Source organism: Chanodichthys erythropterus, chromosome 3 (genome assembly GCF_024489055.1).
Source record: "Chanodichthys erythropterus isolate Z2021 chromosome 3, ASM2448905v1, whole genome shotgun sequence".
In the NCBI taxonomy this organism is placed as follows: Eukaryota; Metazoa; Chordata; class Actinopteri; order Cypriniformes; family Xenocyprididae; genus Chanodichthys; species Chanodichthys erythropterus.
In genome coordinates, this window is record NC_090223.1 from 60,623,792 (window position 1) to 60,647,858 (window position 24,067).

The 24,067-nt window shown below is 45.0% G+C and overlaps 2 pseudogenes; both read left to right on the forward strand.

Moving 5' to 3' along the window:
• The window catches only part of LOC137005151 (uncharacterized), a 1,346,463-nt pseudogene that overhangs the window by 837,379 nt on the left and 485,017 nt on the right, over positions 1 to 24,067 (forward strand).
• On the forward strand, positions 8,732 to 23,685 carry LOC137014130 (E3 SUMO-protein ligase KIAA1586-like; annotated as a pseudogene).

The window sequence follows — 24,067 nt, forward strand, 5'->3', positions numbered from 1 at the left end:
CAATTACATATATGATTAGTTCTGGTTTAATAATTATTTAGAGAAACTGTTCGTTTGTCCAGCAAACTAAGTCCCTCACAGAATATTATAAACGGAGTTATTCTCTGGCCATGAAAATAACTAAAGCATAAAGCGATCGAAAAAACGTTAAAGTGACTTGGTCTTCAGTTGGAAGAACAACAGAACAATCGAGCATGAATTAAGTGTTTTAATATATGCAGCTACGAATACAGAGGTTATACATCTAAATATATATACAAGAAAATACATATATATACACGAGAATGAAAATGAAGAAAAGACAGGGAAAGAAAGATGATCAAAGAATGGCAAATTACACAGTTAAACCCTTTTGAGAGAGCCAGCACAGAAATCAGTTTAGACAAATTTAAGGTAAATGATAATACTTGCTTATTGGTTCAAGTCCGTGAGTAGCAGTTTCAACGCGCTTGGCTTGGTCCTTTCCGAGAGGGTTTCTCCGGCGGGGTTTTCAAAAGAGGTTTAAACTTAAGTAACTTAACCGAAGAGAGAGAGAGAGAGAAAGGAAGTGGTCCTCCCGAGCTGCGCGCGTGGTTGGGAAGCGCGGTCACCTGAGGCGTCCGGGGAGACGTGCACGAGACGATCGGGAGGTCACCGGGAGAACACAGAAAAGGTGTGTGTTGTTGTTTTTATGGAAACCCAAACTAACACACCTCCTGAATTGTAGCGGCCAATAGATGCGCAGCACTATCTGGCGGGCAAAGTTCCTTGGTTTGGTCTCCTAGATGAATTTGCATACTTAGTGGCCATCAGACCGGATTTCGAGATCGAGTGCTTTCTTCACAGTATCATTAAACACATAGAAAAATGCATATGTCAGCCATGTGACCCACCTCAGTAAATAGCTCGAGTCCGGAGCTTTACGGAGAGACCAAACTCGCCAGATTAGAAAGGCATAGACAAGAAGTTATGGTTTACAGACAAAATTATATCGTTAAAATGCACACTAGCACAAATACACTAATTTAAACACTAGGAAACATGCATAGGCCCTAAAATATATGAAATATATATTTCAGCATAGTGGTAGGATATATATACAGTTAAAAATTTATGTTTGTGTGTTTCTGTATGTGTGTCTGTGTGTGTGTTTTTGTGTGTGCCAGTGTGTGTGGGTGCTGGAATGTGGATCTGGCCCATAGTCCACATGAGGGGCCCCTTTGATGTCCTAAGAGCAAGGAAATTGGGCCTGCTGTGTTACCTCGGAGGGCAACAAAGGTGTCAAGTGGGCTCATCTTTAGTAGACTGTTCGGAGCCGATTTAGTGATTAAGAAACAAAGTTCATCAGGTTAAAAGCATTCTGAAAACTCCAAAGTTTATTGACTCTGAACGGATCCATCCAGACGTTACAGCGTTTTCCACGGGACCCCATTACGTCAGTATCGACGTAACGTCGAACGTGACTGACTGAATGGGAACGTCTAGGTTACTAATGTAACCCCCGTTCCCAGAAGGAGGGAACGGAGACGTTACGTTCCCTTGCCATAGCTTTGTGCCACCGCTGAGCGGCCAGATACCTATCTCGGCTCCTCAGCAAAAATATGAATGAAGGTGAGTATGCCGGCCCTATTTATACCCGGATGCCGGGGGAGGGGCCCGGCATGTAAATCTCACAGGCCAATTCCCATTGGCTTGTTTTGTATCCTTGGAGGTGATTGGGCTCCCTAGCGAGACCCCATTACGTCAGTATCGACGTAACATCTCCGTTCCCTCCTTCTGGGAACAGGGGTTACATTAGTAACCTAGACGGTATTATTACAACTGTATACATTATTTAAATAAGCATTTATATATTGTCTAATACCTAGGTGGCATAAGCAAAAGCAGGCTGTGTATTTGACATGGAGATAATATTTTGCAAAAGAAAGAAAAGAAACCTGTTCTCGATGCTAAATATTATCCCCGAACCTGCAGCTCCTGTCAAAAAACAACCAGACCGTTATTTCCGTATTACATGACATCACCAAAGTGTGGACTCTGAGGAAGTCCACAAGTCCGGAGTGTGCCATTTGGGCCGAAAGCGTCGTTGGTGTTTCCATGGTTTCTACAAAATAAAACCGGAAACCAACGCCATTGACAGGCGACTCCTCACTTGTCCCAGAGCCTTAGTTAAAATTGCAATTTTCTCACAATTTACAAGTAGTTGGAAACAGGGTTCGAAATGAGGGGGGTCTGGGAGGGTCCCGGACCCTCCATAAGTCATTAGGGACCCCCCCATAAGAATTCATTTTTGGATTTTGGGGGGCCCCTGACAAATATATTTTAACAGTAAAAATGATTGTGAAAATTATAGGTTTTAGTGATATTTTGTATTTATAACAGTAATTAATTTATATCCTAGAGCGAGGCAGCAATCAGGGCAGCTATTAGCCGAGTGAGTTCCTATGCAGATTGTTGTTGTGGTGCTCCCGCAGACACGTACTAGATAAACGCGGCAAAACGAGACATCATAAAGAGTGAAATCCTGAATGAAAATCCTGTAAGGGCTTCGATTGTGTTTATATCTCCATAATTGCTTATAGTAAAATATTAGGAGTTCGAGTTCCTATATCAAAAGTTGCATTAACTAGATACCCAGTGTAATGATTAGAAGAGTACGTTTGTCAACGTTTCTTGCTTGCTGTAACTTATGTGTATGAAGCCAAATGATCTGCCAATTAACAACAGGCCTAGCAGCTAGACTAGTTATTCAAAGCTAGCTTAACAACCTACTTGTCCAGTCAGTGATTACGAAAGATAAATCAGGACTTAATTCTGTAATAAGTCTGTGATTTGATTAAAGTGAATGTGATTTGAGCATGAATGTACAGTACATGAGAGCTTGGTAAGCTATCTAGGAAGCTAATATCAGGGGCGCAGGAGACATTTTCAAAGTGAGGGGGACCAAACTGCGTTCCGGGGGTGGTGGTGGGGGGGGGGAGGTTGTTGTGACAACGGGCGGTGCACATATGCATGCGCCGAACGCGTCTTTCCCATGGTCTTTCCGCGTAAAGGAGTTTCTCTGAAAGGCTCACGCGACACTGAATGGAACGCGGGAAATGAAGTATACCTGGGCCTTAACCGCTCTAAATTGTAATGGACTGGAGCTCACGTTCACACGGGAGCACAGCGATGCGCCTGCAAAAGGCACTTTCACTTTCACGATCTAAGTGCACGCCACTGATAAGCATTGTAATAAATTGTGTGGACTCTGAGGAAGTCCACAAGTCCGGAGTGTGCCATTTGGGCCGAAAGCGTTGTTGGTGTTTCCATGGTTTCTACAAAATAAAACCGGAAACCAACGCCATTGACAGGCGACTCCTCACTTGTCCCAGAGCCTTAGTTAAAATTGCAATTTTCTCACAATTTACAAGTAGTTGGAAACAGGGTTCGAAATGAGGGGGGTCTGGGAGGGTCCTGGACCCTCCATAAGTCATTAGGGACCCCCCCATAAGAATTCATTTTTGGATTTTGGGGGGGCCCCTGACAAATATATTTTAACAGTAAAAATGATTGTGAAAATTATAGGTTTTAGTGATATTTTGTTTTTATAACAGTAATTAATTTATCTCCTAGAGCGAGGCAGCAATCAGGGCAGCTATTAGCCGAGTGAGTTCCTATGCAGATTGTTGTTGTGGTGCTCCCGCAGACACGTACTAGATAAACGCGGCAAAACGAGACATCATAAAGAGTGAAATCCTGAATGAAAATCCTGTAAGGGCTTCGATTGTGTTTATATCTCCATAATTGCTTATAGTAAAATATTAGGAGTTCGAGTTCCTATATCAAAAGTTGCATTAACTAGATACCCAGTGTAATGATTAGAAGAGTACGTTTGTCAACGTTTCTTGCTTGCTGTAACTTATGTGTATGAAGCCAAATGATCTGCCAATTAACAACAGGCCTAGCAGCTAGACTAGTTATTCAAAGCTAGCTTAACAACCTACTTGTCCAGTCAGTGATTACGAAAGATAAATCAGGACTTAATTCTGTAATAAGTCTGTGATTTGATTAAAGTGAATGTGATTTGAGCATGAATGTACAGTACATGAGAGCTTGGTAAGCTATCTAGGAAGCTAATATCAGGGGCGCAGGAGACATTTTCAAAGTGAGGGGGACCAAACTGCGTTCCGGGGGTGGTGGTGGTGGTGGGGGGGTGGGGGGGGGGTTGTTGTGACAACGGGCGGTGCACATATGCATGCGCCGAACGCGTCTTTCCCATGGTCTTTCCGCGTAAAGGAGTTTCTCTGAAAGGCTCACGCGACACTGAACGGAACGCGGGAAATGAAGTATACCCGGGCCTTAACCGCTCTAAATTGTAATGGACTGGAGCTCACGTTCACACGGGAGCACAGCGATGCGCCTGCAAAAGGCACTTTCACTTTCACGATCTAAGTGCACGCCACTGATAAGCATTGTAATAAATTAAGTATTACATTATACACATACCAATGAAACGCACAGATCTCCTCTCGTGTGTCCTCCACTGGATGAGGCAATGTCACTTTCGTTTCTATTTCAAATATCTCTTTTATAGATGCCATTAATGCTTTTGCCTTTCAAGCTGTAATTACCGAAATCAAAACAGTCCATAAACTATAAATCCTCACGAAAACTTCAGTCAAGCCAGCTCGAAGGACCTGAGAGATCAGCCTCCTTACCTTAAAGTGTCAATTTCTCGGTTTCTGAATGCACGGTTTGGCTTGATTGACAAACGATAACGTTCAGGCATGATTTATATACCATCGACCTGTCCTAAAACGTTAGCACGCTTTGATCGATGGTTTGGAGATCGCGTGTTTCTCCGTTCGAGAGCGCATTTCCCGTTCACATCCGCGACAAAACAACTGATTATTTACGAACGGAAGCTCACAGAAACATAAAAATGGTCTCATTTGAAAGAAAATATCCTAAGCTAAAAGATGATATAGTGTGACTAATTGAAGCAGCCCTTATCAAAAGTGCGGGGGTCCTGACCCCCCTGTCCCCCGTGCCAACGGCGCCCCTGGCTAATATTATTTTTCTTAATTTAGAATCCTGCACATGGAGAGAAAAAGAGGAAAAAGAAAGATCACCGACTTTTTTCAAGGGTAAATTGTGCTTATGTGATAACATGGCTGTTGTTGGGGGAAATTGTAGATATCAGGGATGCAAAAACAGCGCGCTTTTCGGCGCCTCCCGCCTAGTGTTTCTTTAACTCTCTATGGTATCTGCAACTGCATCAAATTCTCATCAAATTCTGCTTAAAAAAACTCCGTCAATACAGAACGAAATATGCTGTAGCCTATTTTGCCGTCAATACTGCCGACATTGTCTTTGCTGTATCAGTAGGCTATATATTTATGTTAAACATCCAAATGTAGACTGCTCTGTCTGTCGGCGCACAGAGCCACACAGTCGCAGACAGCACGTAAAGTTTGTGAACGCCGAATTCCCTTGTCTTTCTAACCTAGTTGTGTTTGAACGAAAAAAAATTAACGATGTGCTCGAAAAAATAAGTCAAAGTGCCCGTCTCAACGAGTTTCCCCGTAAACGCAGTCAGAGAAAGAAAACGGATGCGTGTCATTCCCGGTATTATGCTGCGTTCCAGGTTTCCTGAGCGCAAGGAATTGTTGCTAGATTTTTAATTTTATTGCAACGTTATATTGTCCTAAAATCAATTTTTCAACGTGTACCACTTGCATAAACACTGCAATATTATCTGTAGGGGCTGCCATTGTTGTTTCCCGGGCTATGTGACGTCAGAGCTCGGAACTGGGAGTACATCGATCTAATGCGAGTTCACAGGTGGGAAGTCACGGGTTTGACTGCCGTTCCAGTGCACTTGGATAGAAGGTTGTGCAGTGCTCATGGGTAGAAGGTTGGAAAATCACGGGTTACGGGTTGCCTGGAATGTGGCTTTAGATACATGCATTTGTCTTAAAGGGAAAGCAACCCAATATACCTGCAGCTGTTTGTGTCACCAAAGTTAATCAAACAACAAAAGAGAAAGAGAAAAAACACTTTTGTAGCTAAAGATAAACTGTATTAATTATATGAATCATATTTAATGTATACAGTTAAGGCAGTGTTATTTTACATTTGATTATTCGATGTCTGTAACTTAATACAGTTAATTTACCTGAAAAACCAAAAGCACTGCTTTATTTCACATGTATTTTTGTTCTATTGCATTTATATATGCTTGTACTTTGTTTATTATTTTCTATGCAGAGGCACTAGGCAGGGCTGGATTTTCCATAGTTGGTTTTTCCACATGGTTTTAAAGCTATTGTTATCCAATTTGTTGGCCTTAAAACATCTTAAAAATGCACATGTACACCAGGGAAATCTAAATTTTCTAGGGGAGCATGCTCCCGTACCCCCCTAGCAAACAACATTTTCTGACCTTCTAACGAATGAAATCTGAGGTAAACATGTATTTCTCCAGATATTTCTCTCACTTCAAATGTGGTCACCCTAGGGCAGGGGTCGGCAACCCAAAATGTTCAAAGAGCCATATTGGACCAAAAAAACAAAAAACAAATCTGTCTGGAGCCGCAAAAAATGAAGGAAACACAGTGTATATAAGTGTAAGTGTATGTAAGTGTATATTAGCTATATTAGCCTACTATCAAAATGACTCAGTAGGCTACAAATACATAATGAGGTATTCCCGAGGTAAGTTATATATTTAAAATCTGCTGAAAGCTACAGACAAAAAGAAGCAAATGGATCGGTGCAATTTACAGAAACAGGACTCCAGCAGAGAAACGTGGATTTGCGGTTATCATTTTGTGTCAAATTGTTGGATTTTGAGGTAAAATTATTCCATTTATATTGTATTGTTATATATTATGTTGACTGTCATGATCACCGTCTGTTCCTGTCATTGTTCCTGGACTACATCTCCCATCATCCTCTCTGTCACTCACCTGCACACACTTCACACTAATCACTGATCACCACACCCAGCTGCAGCTCATTACCTGGACTATTAAGGACTGTCACACACACCACCTCACCGCGAAGTCTTGATTTCCCAGTGTGTCATTTCTGAGCGTTTCTGTGTTTCCTGTCTGCCCGTGTTTGATCTTGCCTATTCCTGTTTATTGACCCGTTGCTGCCTGTCCTGACTCTTGCCTTGTATACCGACCTGTGAATGATATCCGCCTGCCTCGATCTACTGCCTGTACTCTGACTACGACTCTGCCTGTTTCCTTGCTGTTCTTGTTTGCCCCTGATCGACCCAGCCTGTACGACTATGCTCACTTTGCTCACTTTGAATAAAAGCTTGCAAATGGATCTCTGCCTCAGTCCCACTTCGTTACAGAAGACTTCGCCATACCCAGATCCAGCAGCTTCTGTGAGCGTTTCCAGTCTCAACATGGACCCCGCAATACGTCTCATCCGACTTCGTCAAGGTAACTGTACCCTGGAGGACCATATTCAGAAGTTTCTGGATATTGCTTACTATTCAGATTTGCCTGACTGTGTCTTGATAGACTTTTTTTGTGATGGCGTTAACCAGCCACTCCAAAATAAACTACGACAAGAAGGACCACGTTTATCACTCAGCGGTTTTATGGATTATGCGTTATTAACTGTGGGCTCTCCATTTACTGTGGGTGTCGCAGAGAAATGCGACACCACGGTGAATTATGTAATGGCTGCCACACCTATGGACACTCACAAAATGGTGGCTACCATCACAACAACACCAAGTCAAAACATAGTTGATCTTCATGAGCAACGTCACGCCTTCGCTGATCGCCCAGAGCAACGTCACGCCTTCGCTGATCGCCCAGAGCAACGTCACGCCTTCGCTGATCGCCCAGAGCAACGTCACGCCTTCGCTGATCGCCCAGAGCAACGTCACGCCTTCGCTGATCGCCCAGAGCAACGTCACGCCTTCGCTGATCGCCCAGAGCAACGTCACGCCTTCGCTGATCGCCCAGAGCAACGTCACGCCTTCGCTGATCGCCCAGAGCAACGTCACGTCGCCGCTGATCGCCCAGAGTCACGTCACGTCTCTAGATCAGTCAGGGAGCGGAGAGGACTGCGTTGCAGTGTGGCAGATCCGCCGATGACTTCAGCTCGAGCGGCTGGCATCCCTAAGCATCCACCAGCCACTTCATTCTCAAGCCAGCCGGCCGCTTCGCTCTCAAGCCTGCCGGACGCTTCGCTCTCAAGCCAGCCGGACGCTTCGCTCTCAAGCCAGCCGGACGCTTCGCTCTCAAGCCAGCCGGACGCTTCGCTCTCAAGCCAGCCGGACGCTTCGCTCTCAAGCCAGCCGGCCGCTTCGCTCTCAAGCCAGCCGGACGCTTCGCTCTCAAGCCAGCCGGCCGCTTCGCTCTCAAGCCAGCCGGCCGCTTCGCTCTCAAGCCTGCCGGACGCTTCGCTCTCAAGCCTGCCGGACGCTTCGCTCTCAAGTTCGCCGGTTGCAACGCTCTCAAGTTCGCCGGTTGCAACGCTCTCAAGTTCGCCGGTTGCAACGCTCTCAAGTTCGCCGGTTGCAACGCTCTCAAGTTCGCCGGTTGCAACGCTCTCAAGTTCGCCGGTTGCAACGCTCTCAAGTTCGCCGGTTGCAACGCTCTCAAGTTCGCCGGTTGCAACGCTCTCAAGTTCGCCGGTTGCAACGCTCTCAAGTTCGCCGGTTGCAACGCTCTCAAGTTCGCCGGTTGCAACGCTCTCAAGTTCGCCGGTTGCAACGCTCTCAAGCGTCCCGGACGCGATGGACAAAGTGGCTGCCTTGCCAGTGCCCACGGGCAAGATGGCAGCCCCTGCGGTGCGTAAGGATGCAGGGGACGTTCCAGCCACTGAGTCCGCTCCAGAATCCACTCCAACCGGTGAACCATCACCTCACCCTCGGAAGAGGAGGAGAAGGAGGAAGAAGGCTTCTTTCTTTCCTCAAGGCTCAGAAGCCTTTCAAGAGGCCGTTGGGGGTCCAGAGGTCTCTCCCACTGCGCCCAGGTGTCTCGCTCTGCCGGCGCCACCCGTGCTCCTCGCCCTGCCGGCGCCACCCGAGCTCCTCGCCCTGCCGGCGCCACCCGAGCTCCTCGCCCTGCCGGCGCCACCCGAGCTCCTCGCCCTGCCGGCGCCACCCGAGCTCCTCGCCCTGCCGGCGCCACCCGAGCTCCTCGCCCTGCCGGCGCCACCCGAGCTCCTCGCCCTGCCGGCGCCACCCGAGCTCCTCGCCCTGCCGGCGCCACCCGAGCTCCTCGCCCTGCCGGCGCCACCCGAGCTCCTCGCTCTGCCGGCTTCACCCACACGCCTGGCCCTGCCGGCGCCACCCGAACTCCTTGCCCACGAACCTGCGACGGGCCCCGCTGAAATCCCCAAGAACTTTTTGGGGGGGGGCAGTATACCTAGGGGTGGGGAGCTAGTGGGTGGGGAGCTAGTGGGTGGGGAGCTAGTGGGTGGGGACCCTGCCCAGTCACTGTTGTCAGGGCCATTTATGGACTGTAGCCCACTTGGGCCATTCATGGACTCATTGCTGCGGCTGCCCAAGCCACCTGACCTGCCGTGGTTGCCCGAGCCACCTGACCTGCCGTGGTCGCCCGAGCCACCTGATCTACCGTGGCCGTCAGAGTCACATGACCAGCTGTGGTTGCCTGAACCATCTGACCTACTGTGGCTGCACAGGCCATCTGACCTGCCATGGCCGCCTGAGCCACCTGACCCACCGTGGCTGCCTGAATCCCTGGGGCTGCATTGGAGATTCCGTCCCCGTCTGCCGTTAAACCTCCAATGCACCCACCCCCCCCTCCCTAGCTGTTCCTTCACGTCGCGAGGACGCGCCTTCCGGGAGGGGGGCATTATGTCATGATCACCGTCTGTTCCTGTCATTGTTCCTGGACTACATCTCCCATCATCCTCTCTGTCACTCACCTGCACACACTTCACACTAATCACTGATCACCACACCCAGCTGCAGCTCATTACCTGGACTATTAAGGACTGTCACACACACCACCTCACCGCGAAGTCTTGATTTCCCAGTGTGTCATTTCTGAGCGTTTCTGTGTTTCCTGTCTGCCCGTGTTTGATCTTGCCTATTCCTGTTTATTGACCCGTTGCTGCCTGTCCTGACTATTGCCTTGTATACCGACCTGTGAATGATATCCGCCTGCCTCGATCTACTGCCTGTACTCTGACTACGACTCTGCCTGTTTCCTTGCTGTTCTTGTTTGCCCCTGATCGACCCAGCCTGTACGACTATGCTCACTTTGAATAAAAGCTTGCAAATCGATCTCTGCCTCAGTCCCACTTCGTTACATTGACAAATCATCTATTAAATATTTTCCATCTTATATTCTGCATTTTTTATTTTTTTTTTTGAATAGAACAACGAGACACAAAACTTTACATTCAATCCCGTTTGTGCTAGGGGGTTTCGGGGGCATGCTCCCCCAAGAAAATTTTGTTCCCTTTCAGTCGGTCACATTCGACGTACGTCAGTAGTGACCGACGAATTGGGATATCGCTTAGAGAGCCCTATCATCTTCGTGTAAACTAAAACAAGCCAATGGAATTGACGTGCGATATTTGCATAATGCGCACCGCCCCCGTCAGGTGTACATAAATAGGAAGCAGATGCAATCGCACTCTGTCTTTCGCTTCGGAGCCATTCACTGGTGTCCTGTTTAGAAGACTCCTTTCTTTGTTTGTTTTATTCTAAAACGTTGCCTCAGAAGAGGATTTACAGCGAGCTAACGGTGCTGGTGAAGAGGGCACGTTCAGCGAGGTCGCGAGTGTCCGAGGAGCTGAGCTATAAGCTCTAAAACTGCTGTTTTCACAGCAACACAAAGAGTGTGTGTGTGTAGCGATTTGGGCCGGTTCCTCGGTGTGTCAGGGAGTGGTGTACCTGACACATCGCGTCGCTCCCTGGGTGCTTCAGCACGAGTGAGTTGACTTCCCCTTCTTTTTTTTTTTTGAAAATTTTATTTTGCTTTTTTCAAATATAACAAACAACAAACATCTGACAAAACACAAAAGAGAAAAATAAACCAAAAATAAACAGTAAATTTCACACACAAAAAAAAAAAAAAAAAAAAAAAAAGATACATGTAAAACAGTTAGAAAAACAACAATTATCAAATCAAGTCATGTGGCACTGTATTTATATAATTCAAAAAGGGATTCCAAATTTTATAAAATACATCACCCCTGCCCCTCACTGAATATGTAACCTTCTCTAAAGGTACACAACTGCAAACCTCTGACAACCACAGTCCAATTGGCACATCATAGTCTGCTTTCCATTTCAAAGCTATACATTTTTTGGCTATTATTAACAAAATTTCTGTAAGTTTAATAGCATGACTATTTCGGAGGTCAGAGTTGGTCAAATTACCTAATAAACACACCTCAGGATCCACTGGAAAATCAATTCCATGAATCCGTGATATACTTTCACATACTTTCGCCCAAAACACCTTCACTTTAGGACACAACCAGGTAGAATGCAAAAATGTTCCTTCTTCTGTACCACATCTGAAGCAAAGGGGTGAAATACTGATATTAAATTTATGTAATCTAGATGGAGTGTAGTAAAGCTGGTGTAAAAAATTAAATTGAATTAGTCTATACCTAGAATTCAAGGTTGAGGTGACCCCATCTTTACACAGTTGACCCCACAGGTCCCCATCAATTCTTACCCCCAGATCCTGCTCCCATCTACCTCTAGATTTGTCAGGGTCATCTAAAGTTTGATTTGAAATCAGGGCTTCGTAAGTTCTAGAGATGGTTTTATATAGTGGTTTATCTGAATAGCAGATTTGTTCAATACATGTCAAATCAGGTATCTTAGGAAAGGTTTTAACTTTGACCCTTAAACAATCACGTAGTTGTAGATAACTAAAGAATTCTTTATTACTCAAATTATACTTAATTTTTAACTGTTCAAACGACATTAAAACTCCTTTATCGAAACAATGCTCCAAATGTGTAATTCCCTTATTTGCCCATATCTTAAAATTTTTGTTTTGGTTGCACATAGGTAGCAATCTGTTTCCCCATAAAGGTGTCTTTGGGGAAAGAAATTATCCTGTCCCATCATCAATCTCAGTTTATACCAGGTCCGAACTGAATGAATAATCATGGGGTTATTCGTTTTACTTTTGATCAATTTGTCGTCCCGCGTATATAAAATATTGGCAGGGATCTCTTCTTTTATTTCAGAATTCTCTATAGAAAGCCAGGAGGGAAAGGGGGTAACGGCAAACATCTGGGCCAGATACCTAGATTGGGCTGCCCAATAATACAATTTAAAATTGGGAAATCTCAATCCTCCTTGATTATAATATAAAGCCAGTTTATCAAGACTGACCCTAGGAGTTTTACGGTGCCAAATAAATGATCTTATTAACCCATTAAGAGAACTGAAAAAAGAATTAGGAATTAATATAGGAAGAGATTGAAACATGTATAAAAATTTGGGCAAAACATTCATTTTGACTGCATTTATTCTTCCAAGCAATGTGAGTGGTAGATCCATCCAATTTGTTAAATCTCTACCAACCTTCTCTAAAAGACTAGCCAGATTGAGACTATAAAGATTCTTTAAATTGCCATCCACCTGTATACCCAAATATTTAATACCAGTAGGTGAGCAATTGAAGGAAAAACTATCTAGTGCAGTAAAATCAAACTCTGATAATGGCAAAATAACACTTTTGTCGATATTAACTTTATATCCAGAGAAAGTACTATATGATTGTAACACATTCTGTAAATTAGATAAAGAATCTATGGGGTTAGTAAGAAATAAAAGAATATCATCAGCAAACAATGATATTTTATGTATTTCGGGGCCAATTTCAAAGCCTTTTATATCAGGGTTACATCTTATAGCCTCGGCTAAGGGCTCGATAGCCAGCACAAAGAGAGCTGGGCTTAGGGGACAACCTTGTCTGCATCCTCTATATAAGGGGAATGCATCCGAAATAATTCCATTAGTAACAATTTTTGCTTTGGGAGATTTATAAAGTGACTTAATTAAGTCAATATATGCATCTCCAAATCCAAATTTTTTCAGCACTTCAAAAAGATACGACCATTCTACTCGATCAAAAGCCTTTTCGGCATCGAGGGAAACAGCTACTCCCTGTACGCGCTTTTCTTTAGCAATATAGATGACATTGAAAAATCTCCTCAGATTATTTGCTGATAGTGTTTCAATTATAAAACCAGTTTGATCTGGGTTTATCAACAGTGGAAGATGAGTTTCTAATCTCTTGGTTATCATTTTTGTAACTAATTTATAATCCACATTAAGAAGTGAAATTGGCCTATAGGAGGCGCATTTCAGTGGATCTTTACCTTTCTTATATAATACAGAAATTATTGCATTGGAGAAGGAGTCTGGAAAACATTTGTCCGTCCTTGACTGTTTAAGCACTTCGATCAAATAGGGTACCAACAAATCTTTAAATTCTTTATAAAATTCAGATGGGAAGCCATCCTCACCCGGAGACTTATTATTAGGCAATAGACGAATAGCTTCAATCAACTCAGAGGCAGAGAAAGGTTGATCCAGACTAAACCTATCCTCCTCCAAAAGACAAGGTAAGTGGACTGAGGATAGGAAAGAATCCATTTGGAAATGATCTATACTAGCCTGAGAAGTATATAACTCTGTATAATAGCGCTTAAATGCATCATTAATCTCTACAGGGTTATATGTATCTGCATTACCAACATCTATTGCGTTTATCGTTCGTTTCTGTTCATCTCGTTTTAATTGCCAGGCCAAGACTTTGTGCGCTTTCTCGCCAAGCTCATAATAACGCTGATTTGAATTAATAATAGCTCTCTCTGCCTGGTAGGTGTTCAATTTATTATATTCAATTTTTTTGCTGAGCAATTCCCGATAAACCACCTTATTCTGATCTTTATGATATATTTTTTCAAGTGCTGAGATTTCAGATTCTAGCTCATTCAATTTGGAAATTTTTCTTTTGTTAATCCCTTAGTATATGCAATACATTGACCCCTAAGATAAGCCTTTAAAGTATCCCATAATATAAAGCTATTGGAGCAGGAAGGTTTGTTTGTAGAAGTAAAAATATCGATTTGTTCTCTAATAAATTTGTGGAAATCAGATTGTTTAAGAAGAATAGGATTTAGTCTCCACCTATAAGTCTGTCTTATTTTCTCTGGGATAACCAATGACATTACAAGGGGAGAATGGTCGCTCAATAAAATTTAAATCTTTCATAAAAGCAGTGGTGGATTTGGCTGCTTTAGAAAGAGGTAAAGGTTTAGATGAAGATCTATCAAGTACATTGTCCAAACAAAAATTAAAGTCTCCACCTACCAAAAGTGAGCCTGATGACTGAGCGATTTGAAGAAAAACATTTTGTATAAATAAGTGATCATCAATGTTTGGAGCATATATATTTAACATTGTCCACGGTTCAGAGTACATATGCCCCTGTATCATTACATATCTTCCTGAGGGGTCGAATATCGATTTTGTAACTGTAAAAGGGATATTTTTATTTATCAGTATAGCCGTTCCCCTTGACTTAGAATTAAACGAGGAAGCAAACACTTGGCCTACCCAGTCCCTTTTTAATTTTTTATGCTCCAAGTCTGTTAAATGTGTTTCCTGCAGGAAAACTATTTCTGCCCCCAATTTCTTAAGATACATATAGACTCTTTTTCTTTTAACTGGACTATGTAGGCCCTTTATATTAAATGACACAAATTTCAAAGGCTTTATCATCTAATATCTATAACATCCAAAACATCATATAAAATGCCCTCATAACCACCGATTTGAAATGTTAACATGTATCTTTCAGAAAACAAAATAATCAAAATAAAAGAAAACATGTATAAACAGAGAAATTCTAACATAGCTGCTGAACCAGAACTATACAGCAGCAGAGAGAGAAAAAAGAAATCCGTTGAGAAACGATTAGCTCGAGCTTCTTTCCAAAGAAAAATGAAAGGCTAACCACGAGCTCTCTTTATACATATAAACACACTGATGCAATAGTAATTATAAGAATAAATCCCCAAACGTTTAAGTTCAAATCCAAAACTAATAGTCCGCCCGTAAACAGATGAAGACCCACAACAAAAAATTTAAGTGATAGAAAAGATAATAACAACAACAATAATAATAATAATAATCATTATTATTATAATGCGGACACCCGCTGCAACCCCTTAAATGAGGAGGGGAAAATAAACCAAAATACCAATTCAAATAAAATCCTGAGCGACCAAAGAGTTCCGAAAGTATCAGGCCGACAAGCCACTCGCCCAACCATCTAACAAATCAACTTGGGGTATGAACCCCATCTGTCCGTCCCGGAGTGCACCGGACTCCGCCACGTCCAGCAAACTTCTCAGGCATGTTCCGACAGAAACTTGAATGCTTCGTCCGGCGTGTGACAAAACCGTGTTCCACCATCCTCCGTAAGGATTCGAATGCGAGCGGGATAAACGAGGTGACAATTGACATTCTTCTCCTTTAAAGCCTTGAGTGCTGGGATCATTTCTCTTCTCCGCGTTATCACGTCCGATGAAAAATCCGGAAAGAAACTTACACTCTCTTCCCATCAACGGAAATTGGAGCTTTATCTCGGGCGATACGTAGGATACTTTCGCGGTCCTGGAATTTCAGAAGTCGAATTAGGATGGGCCGTGGGGCCCTCCCCGAGATTCGCGCCGCCGGAATGCGGTGGGCGCATTCGATGTCAAGTGGAGCGCCAAAGTTATCTTCTCCCAAAACTCTCGGTAGCCATGTCTTAAGGAATTCGACCGTGTCACGACCTTCAACTCCTTCACTCAATCCAATCAGGCGGATATTATTTCGTCTGTTGTAATTTTCCATATATTCCAACTTATTTCTGAGAACCTCGTTGTCTTTTTTTAGGAGACTGAGGGACTTCTCATTTCCCGAAACTGTGTCTTCCACATCGCTTATCCTTTGTTCAGCCACAGAGATCTGGCCTTGCATAGATGAAACTGACACGGTCAAGGTGTCAATTGATCCCTGAATGGAGTTGCGAAGGTCTGACATTTGAGAGATCAGCTCCTGCTTAACACTCCCAATGATCTCGCAAAACTCTTTCAGCGCGGCGGCGATAACCCCCGCTGAACTTTCCCCCTCAGAGACATTACCCTCGGCGCCATTTTGCGGAGACTTTCTCTCAGTTTCGGCGGTTCTATGTTCATCTTTCCTTGGTTTCGGTCGATCATTCCCGGTTGCTCACAAGTACCAGACAGACTTTAATCACTATTGGGGGACGTTTCAGTGTTTGTATCAAAAAGATATTAAACGATTTCTAGAGAGCTCTCCTGGTAACGTCTAACTACCTTGCGCGCATCACGTGACTCCCCGACTTCCCCTTCTAAAAGAGCTTTACAGACGAACCCTGACAGTATGTCATTTCGTCTGTGCGTTGATGGGTGTGGTCGTTCCCTGGTCCCTGCTGATGGGCACAATCGCTGCATCTCGTGTTTGGGCATTCTGCACGCTGAAGCAGCTTTTGTGGATGGTTCATGTTCCCATTGCGTGAACATGACTATCGCGGTGCTGAGGTCGAGACTCTCCTTCCTGAAGTCTCAGGAAGCGGGGGTCCCCTCTCCTATGCCGCGTACGACCGTTTTTTCCGGCCCCGGGAACCGGAATGATGGTACGGCGCTGTATAGGAAGGGTGACCTGAGGATTACGGTCAGGGCTTCCCCGCCGAGCGGAAACGCTCCTCGGGCCCCTGCCGCCTCATCAGCACCGCAACCCATCGTGCCACCGTTGGTTTCCGCTGGGCCCTCTACGGACTGTCCAGCCGTTACCTTTGGTGTGCCGGCGGCGGATCAGATGTCGATCGCTGCATCCACCCTGTCCCAGCCCATCTCGGTTGGACGATTGGTACTTGGGGGGGGTCGCGCTGGTCAAATCCAGCGTCCCGCCCCAATGCCTTTCTTCCCGGAAGTACACGATGAGGTGACCAGGTCTTGGCAAGCTCCGTATGGGGCTCGTACAGGGCCTGGTCCCTCGTCCGCCTTCACCTCCCTGGACAGCGGGGTAGCCAGGGGGTACGCGAGGATCCCGCCAGTTGAGCGGTCTGTTGCGATGCAGTTGTGTCCAACGGCCGCTGGCTGGCGCGGTGAGCCGCGTCTCCCGTCCCAGGCCTGTGAATTCTCAGCCGGTCTGACTGAGAAAGCTTACAGTGCCTGTGGGCAGGCTGCCTCTGCCCTGCACGCGATGGCCCTTTTGCAGGTCTATCAGGCAAAAGCGCTGTCGCAGATGCCCCAGGAAGGTCCTGACCAACAGCTGCTTGGGGAGCTGCGCGCTGCCACTGACCTTGCCCTCCGGGCAACGAAGGTGACAGCGCGTTCTGTTGGCCAGGCGATGTCTACTCTGGTAGTCCAGCAACGCCACCTCTGGCTGACCTTGGCAGATATGAGGGAGACCGACAAACATTGGTTCCTGGATTCCCCCGTGTCTCCGGTCGGCCTTTTCGGCGACGCGGTGGAGAGCTGTGCCCAACAGTTCTCCGCTGCACAGAAGCAGGCTGAGGCTATCAGACATGTCATGCCAAGGACGCATGACATGTCAGACAAGGACGCGTACTTTCATGTCTCGATTCTGCCTCGACACAGACCCTTCCTAGGTCGGTCTGCGTTCGAGGGTTGGGCATGTCAGTACAAAGTCCTACCCAACATGGTTGTAGCTCCCAGCCGGTTGGGTCTTCAGCTTAACTGGGACAAGAGCAAACTTGCCCCCGGGCAGAGGATCTCTTGTCTCGGTCTCGAGCTAGACTCGGTCGCACGGACTGCGCGTCTCACCGAGGCGTGCGTCCAGTCGGTGTTGAACTGCCTGAGCTCGCTCAAGCGCAGGACAGCGGCTCCACTGAAAGATTTTCAGAGGCTCCTGGGGCATATGGCATCTGCAGCCGCGGTAACGCCGCTCGGATTGCTTCATATGAGACCGCTTCAACACTGGCTCCGCGGCCGGGTCCCGAGATGGGCGTGGCAGTGCGGCACGCTCCGTGTCCCCGTGACACCGAGCTGCCCTGCGCACCCTTGTCCGGTGGTTGGACCCTTCGTTCCTGTGGGCCGGAGTACCCCTCGAACGAGTGTCCAGGCATGCTGTGGTCTCCACAGATGCCTCTGCCACGGGATGGGGGGCCACGTACAACGGGCATGCAGTGACAGGTCTTTGGACGGGGCCTCAGCTGCATTGGCATACCAATTGCCTCGAGTTGCTAGCGGTTCGTCTTGCACTGGCCCGCTTCAAGAAGCTGTTGTCAGGCAAGCACGTTCTAGTCCGCTCACACAGCACTGCGGCCGTTGCGTACACCAACCGTTAAGGTGGTCTACACTTCCGTCGCATGTCGCAACTCGCCCGCCATCTCTTGTTGTGGAGTCAACCGTGCAGCCGACGAGCTGTCACGTCAGCATCCACTTGCGGGCGAGTGGCGGCTCCACCCCCAGGCGGTCCAGCTGATTTGGCAGCATTTCGGCGAGGCCCAGGTAGTCCTGTTTGCCTCCCCGGAAACTGCCCTCTGCCAGTGGTTTTATTCCCTGACCGGCGGCACGCTCGGCACGGATGCCCTGGCACACAGCTGGCCCCCGGGTCTGCGCAAATATGCGTTTCCCCCTGTGAGCCTTCTCGCACAACTCATGTGCAAGGTCAGGGAGGACGGGGAGCAGGTTCTGTTAGTGGCTCCGTACTGGCCCACTCGGACCTGGTTCTCAGACCTCATTCTCCTCGCGACAGCACCTCCCTGGCTGATTCCTCTGAGGAAGGACCCCCTGACTCAGAGACGGGGCACCCTGTGGCACCCGCTTCCAGATCTGTGGAACCTCCACGTGTGGTCCCTGGACGGGATGCGGAGGTTCTGAGTGATCTCCCGCAAGCGGTCGTAGACACCATCACTTCCGCTAGAGCTCCTTCCACTAGGAATCTCTATGTGTTGAAGTGGAACCTGTTCGTCGAATGGTGCGCCTCTCGCCGAGAGGACCCCCGATCATGTTCGGTCGGATCCGTGCTTTCCTTTCTGCAAGATGGGTTGGAGCGAAGGCGGTCTCCCTCCACCCTCAAGGTGTATGTTGCCGCTATTGCCGCACATCACCATGCAGTTGAGGGTAAGTCCCTGGGGAAACACGATCTGATCGTCAGATTCCTGAGGGGGGCAAGGAGACTGAATCCTCCTCGCCCTTCCTCCGTACCCTCAGCAGCATCCTTTAAGGTCAACACAGAGAATCGACAGAATCGTAAATGTCCTAACAGAGAAGGCAGATGTCATTACTGTGGTAAACCTGGACATTTGATGAAAGAGTGTAGGAAAAACAAAAAGACATTTAAAGAAATGAACAGCTTTACTCAGCTCCTACTCAGTCTACTTGCTACATTGAAACTGCCCCTCCCCTCTTCTCCAAACTCTTGGAGCAGCAGCTTGCTGACATGCTAACCATTTGGGCTGTGAGTGCTTAATTTCCCCAGTCATTTACAAGAAAGCTTAAAGACTCATTCTGAACAAAAGAAAGTTGACTATCACTTCCACCATTTGGGGACACAGGTTAAGTACACTCACAGCCTTAAATGTTATGCTACAGCACACTCCATTCACTTGTCCATCCTCAATGGGTTATGATGTCTGCTATGACTGATGTTTCAATGGAAGATAGAGATGTAGCACAGTAAAGTTTGCAAATTAACTACAGGGAGAGAATAGGACACACAGACCAGTGAGGAGCCCAGGGAAGAACCGAAGTGCATAAGGCATCGGGGGCTAAACCCTGTGGTGAAGACTTCCTCATAGGTTTCCCCCTCTCTCAGTTTATCCCCACCTTACTGGTCTATAGGTGTCAAATTGATTAAGACTAGGTTAAGAAAAAGAAGAACAAAACCACTATACGATCACTAGAAGTTTATGATGATCAGAGTTAGACAGAAAAACTATAGGATCATCAGAGGTGTAACATATTAAAGTCTATGCATGAATACTGCTGGTCTGCTTTTTCTTTGTTTTCTTGTGTGCAGGTATGTGTATATGCCATGACGTCTAAAGCAACACTTGGTGTAAAGCATCACCTCAGATAACCATGAACAACCTTCATGATGACGGACTCATTAGAGCAACTCAGAGTTGCACGATGACAAATAATCATCTTGGGACAAACATGGAAATGGACTCTCCCGGGAACAGACTCCACAGATATTCAGGCGCCATGGACTTTTAGGACTTCCACGCTTATGCTACATGGTTTTTCTGTGTCATCATGTAGTTAATACAACATGTTACCACCCTGCATTGTATATGTGTGTCAACAGTATACTCAAGTTAACACTCTGAGGTCTGACGGTATCGCCGGCGATACCACCGTGGTTTTTTTCTTATCAGTGTGAAAGAGACTCAAAATACTCCGTCAATGTTGCACATACAATTAAGAGTTATACACCATTTTAATCTGTGGAATATCTTCTTTCATTTGTGTACACTCAGAGTAAAAACAGAATTTTGTGCTTTTTGTAAAATAAAGAAAACTAACATGATGCGTGATTTCTCCTCTCCCTCTGAACGAACTCCAATCTGATAGTTCTCAGAAAATGAACTGTAACTTAGTGAATACTAATGACAAAAAAAATTACACTTATGTCTAAAAAAACGTTAAGATGTCAGGTTTTAAATCATGTAAGTCAAATCGAAAACAAACCTTCTTTGTTTATGTAATCTGTATGAAAAGAGAGCCATGTCAGAAATCCGTGATTCAGCTCACTATCTGCTAATGCGGCCACGCCCACGGAGCCAGCGCTATTCAGACGCTAATTCAGTCAATACATGCATTTATTATCTCAATCGTGTATTTATTGTCTTGAAAAGTGTTTATCTGGATGTAAAAGTCATGGTTAGCGATCTCTAGAAGACATGCAGTTACTTCCTGTTTACTTGTCTTCTACAGATGAAGTTTAGATGAGTTTTTGTTTCTTTAGCGCCCTCCTGCTGCTGTATGTATTGGAAACTCCATTCATGGAATAGCCTCTTCTTCTTTTAGATGAATTTGTGGACTAAAATGCACAGAGCGCCCTCCGACTTCAAGGATGAATTGAAAACACCAGCGCTCATAGTAATGACAGTGAATATTAAATAAAAATAACTCCTCTGTATAGAAAATTGACATAAGCATATGAGAATCCAATATTTCTCCAAATGTGCATGCTTTTAAACTAAAAGCCTATATTCAGACTCTTTGCATCACAGAAATACATTATATTTTAAAGTATAATATAAAACCATTACTTTATATTGTAATAATATTTTTCTGTATGTTTCATATATCATAATGAGCTTGAGACATCACAGAAGGTTTTTTTCACAGCCTACCTGACTGAAATGCCTCATTAATATGCAAGTCATTTCAGCTCATTACTATCCAATTCTTTTGTCTTCTCAGGTGAGAATGGCCCATTTTCAGTGGTGATTCACGCCTCCTTGCATACTGTGTTTCTTGGCAAAAAGTGTCTTACAAAAACTAAATCAATATATTGTTAAATATGAAGGAGTAGGCAGCATAATTTTTACATAATTTTGAAGCAAAAACTCTAGTCTACAACCTCCAATACCCTAAAGTCTTATGAACACAGATTTATTATACTTTTTTTGGCCTTATTTCAGTGACTTAAGTTTTTTGTTTTTTCAACAACCACGCATAAATGTTATTCCTTCAAAAACACAAACATGTACATACATGTTCCTCACATATTATTGTAGCCTAGTTTGTGCTGAATACAGTGTAATGACACTTTTTCCATTAATATGTTTATGAACAACTGAAAAAAGCACAAATGTCAGGGCATGTCAAAAGTTCTCCAGGCCCCAAATCAGCCTCAGACTCCAGAGGGTTAAAGAACAACACTTATGTAAATGTTGGACACGACACAGAATAAGATGTATGTGCCTGTAACTGTTACAAGTTGCATGACTGGAAGATGGAACTTATGTTAACAAACATATGTTATAGAAGGGATTTAAGAAGGTTTAAATTTGTATTATGTGAGAGTTATTAGAACTCTCAAAGGGGGAACTGTGGAATTACAAATTTAAGAATCTGTTTAAAATCTGCAGATCCTACATCCTGACCATTTGGCAGGACAAGCTCAAGATACAGCCGTGCTTTTGTGTCTATGATAATGTAAAGGTATAGGTGATACTGCCAGACTGATTGGATTAGCACCTATGCATTTGAATGATACAGTTATGCTGATTAGATCATGGCTGGGAAATGAAAGCAATGATCTGATTCCTGTACTGCATTTGCATCCTTTGTTTAGATTGTCCACACCTCTACTCTATGTATCCCTCCCCCTTGAATGTATATGAACTACCAAGTCACTGCTTTAGTTAGATTTTGGATGACCACAGCGACGCACAGCGTGTTTCTCAATAAAGAGTAACTTCTGCTTCAAGAGATCCCAAAGTCTCCTGGTCTATGCTTCTGAGATTTCCAACAGCTGTTAAGATGAAAAAAACTGTGATATCTAAAATAAAGAACAATGGGTCTTTGTAAAGACCCAAAAGACAGTGTAAAGACAAAGACAGTGGCCTCTTTGTAAGGTTAAAGAAAGATTTCCCTTCACTTAAGAGTGTGCATTGCCTTGCACGTAAACTAGAGCTGGAAGTTCACAATTCCCTCAAATGTGTAACAGGATGTAACCACTTTGAACATTTTATATCAAAGTTGTACACAATGTATCACCAGTCTACCAAGAATGCACGGCTCCTGTCTGAAGCTGCCTCTGCGGTCCATATCAGCCTGCTAAAAATCGGGAAAATATTTACCATCCGCTGGGTTGCCAGCAGTTACAGCACAGTGCAGGCAGTCTGGAAGGATTTCCCAGCTCTTGCACAGCAGATGAGAACAGCATCCGAAGATCGCATGTACACTGACGCTGAGCGAAAGAAGTACACTGGGATGCTGAACAGACTGACCAGCACAGGCTTTGTTACAGACCTAGCCACCATGAGATATGTGCTTCAGGAACTTAAAAGCCTTTCACTGAAACTGCAAGTGAGTACCTATTCATGTTTTGTACAGTATAACATGGGTTCTATGGTGGTTTAACAACGCTATAGATTGTAGCATGCATTTATGGATAGATTGATACTTCATGTCACACAAATCTAACAATCTCCTTTATATATACACATTTCAGAAGAGGAGTACCTCCCTAACAGATGCCAGCCGGGACATTAGACTGACAATGGAGGTTTTGGATGCCATGAAGACACATGGGGGAATGTCAATGAGAGAAGCAAAAGAATCTTTGATGGAGGGAACCTTTAAGGGAGTAGCCCTGAAGGAAAGCACAGAGAAGGTCAATCAGCTTCAGTTCTTTCAGGCAGTGATCGACAACCTGTCAAGTCGTCCATTAGACCCTCACAACTGGCCCAAAACAAGGAATGAACTGATCTTGTATGGGGAGAAGGAGATACATGAACTTGCAAAGGATGAACCAACCAGAGAGGCTGTTGAAGATTTCCGTTCCTGGAAACTGCAAGAGGATCAAAGTGGGAAGACCTTAAGAAGATTGATAGTTGCAAGCCAAACATATCTAGCAACTTCAGCAGAGTGTGAACGAGGGTTTTCCTCCATGAATGATACAGCCAGTAAGACAAGAAATCGCCTAAGGGTCAGAAGTCTCTCAGCTGTCTTGTTCGTTGACATTAATGCACCCCCATTGGAGATGTTCGACCCTAAGCCTTTTGTGCTGTCCAGGCTTAAAGAGGGGCACTGTCCATCTACTGCAAACAAGGCAGGAAAGGAAACAAAGAATAAGAGAGAAGACAGACCACTGTGGTCCATTATGTGTTGATGTTAGACAGTACTCCTTTAAAGGTCTAGACTACAGTACTGAGAAAGACACTCTTCCTCTTCTCTCACAGCTCTCCATCATCTTCCTCTGCAACACCGTTGGAAAGAGTGTTCTACACAGCTGAGGACACGGTAATGAGAGATCTCAAATTCTTCCTGAGAAAGTCCACATGTTCATTTTCTTGAACAAATACTGTACATGTATTTTTAGGGTGGGCCAAACTATTATTTG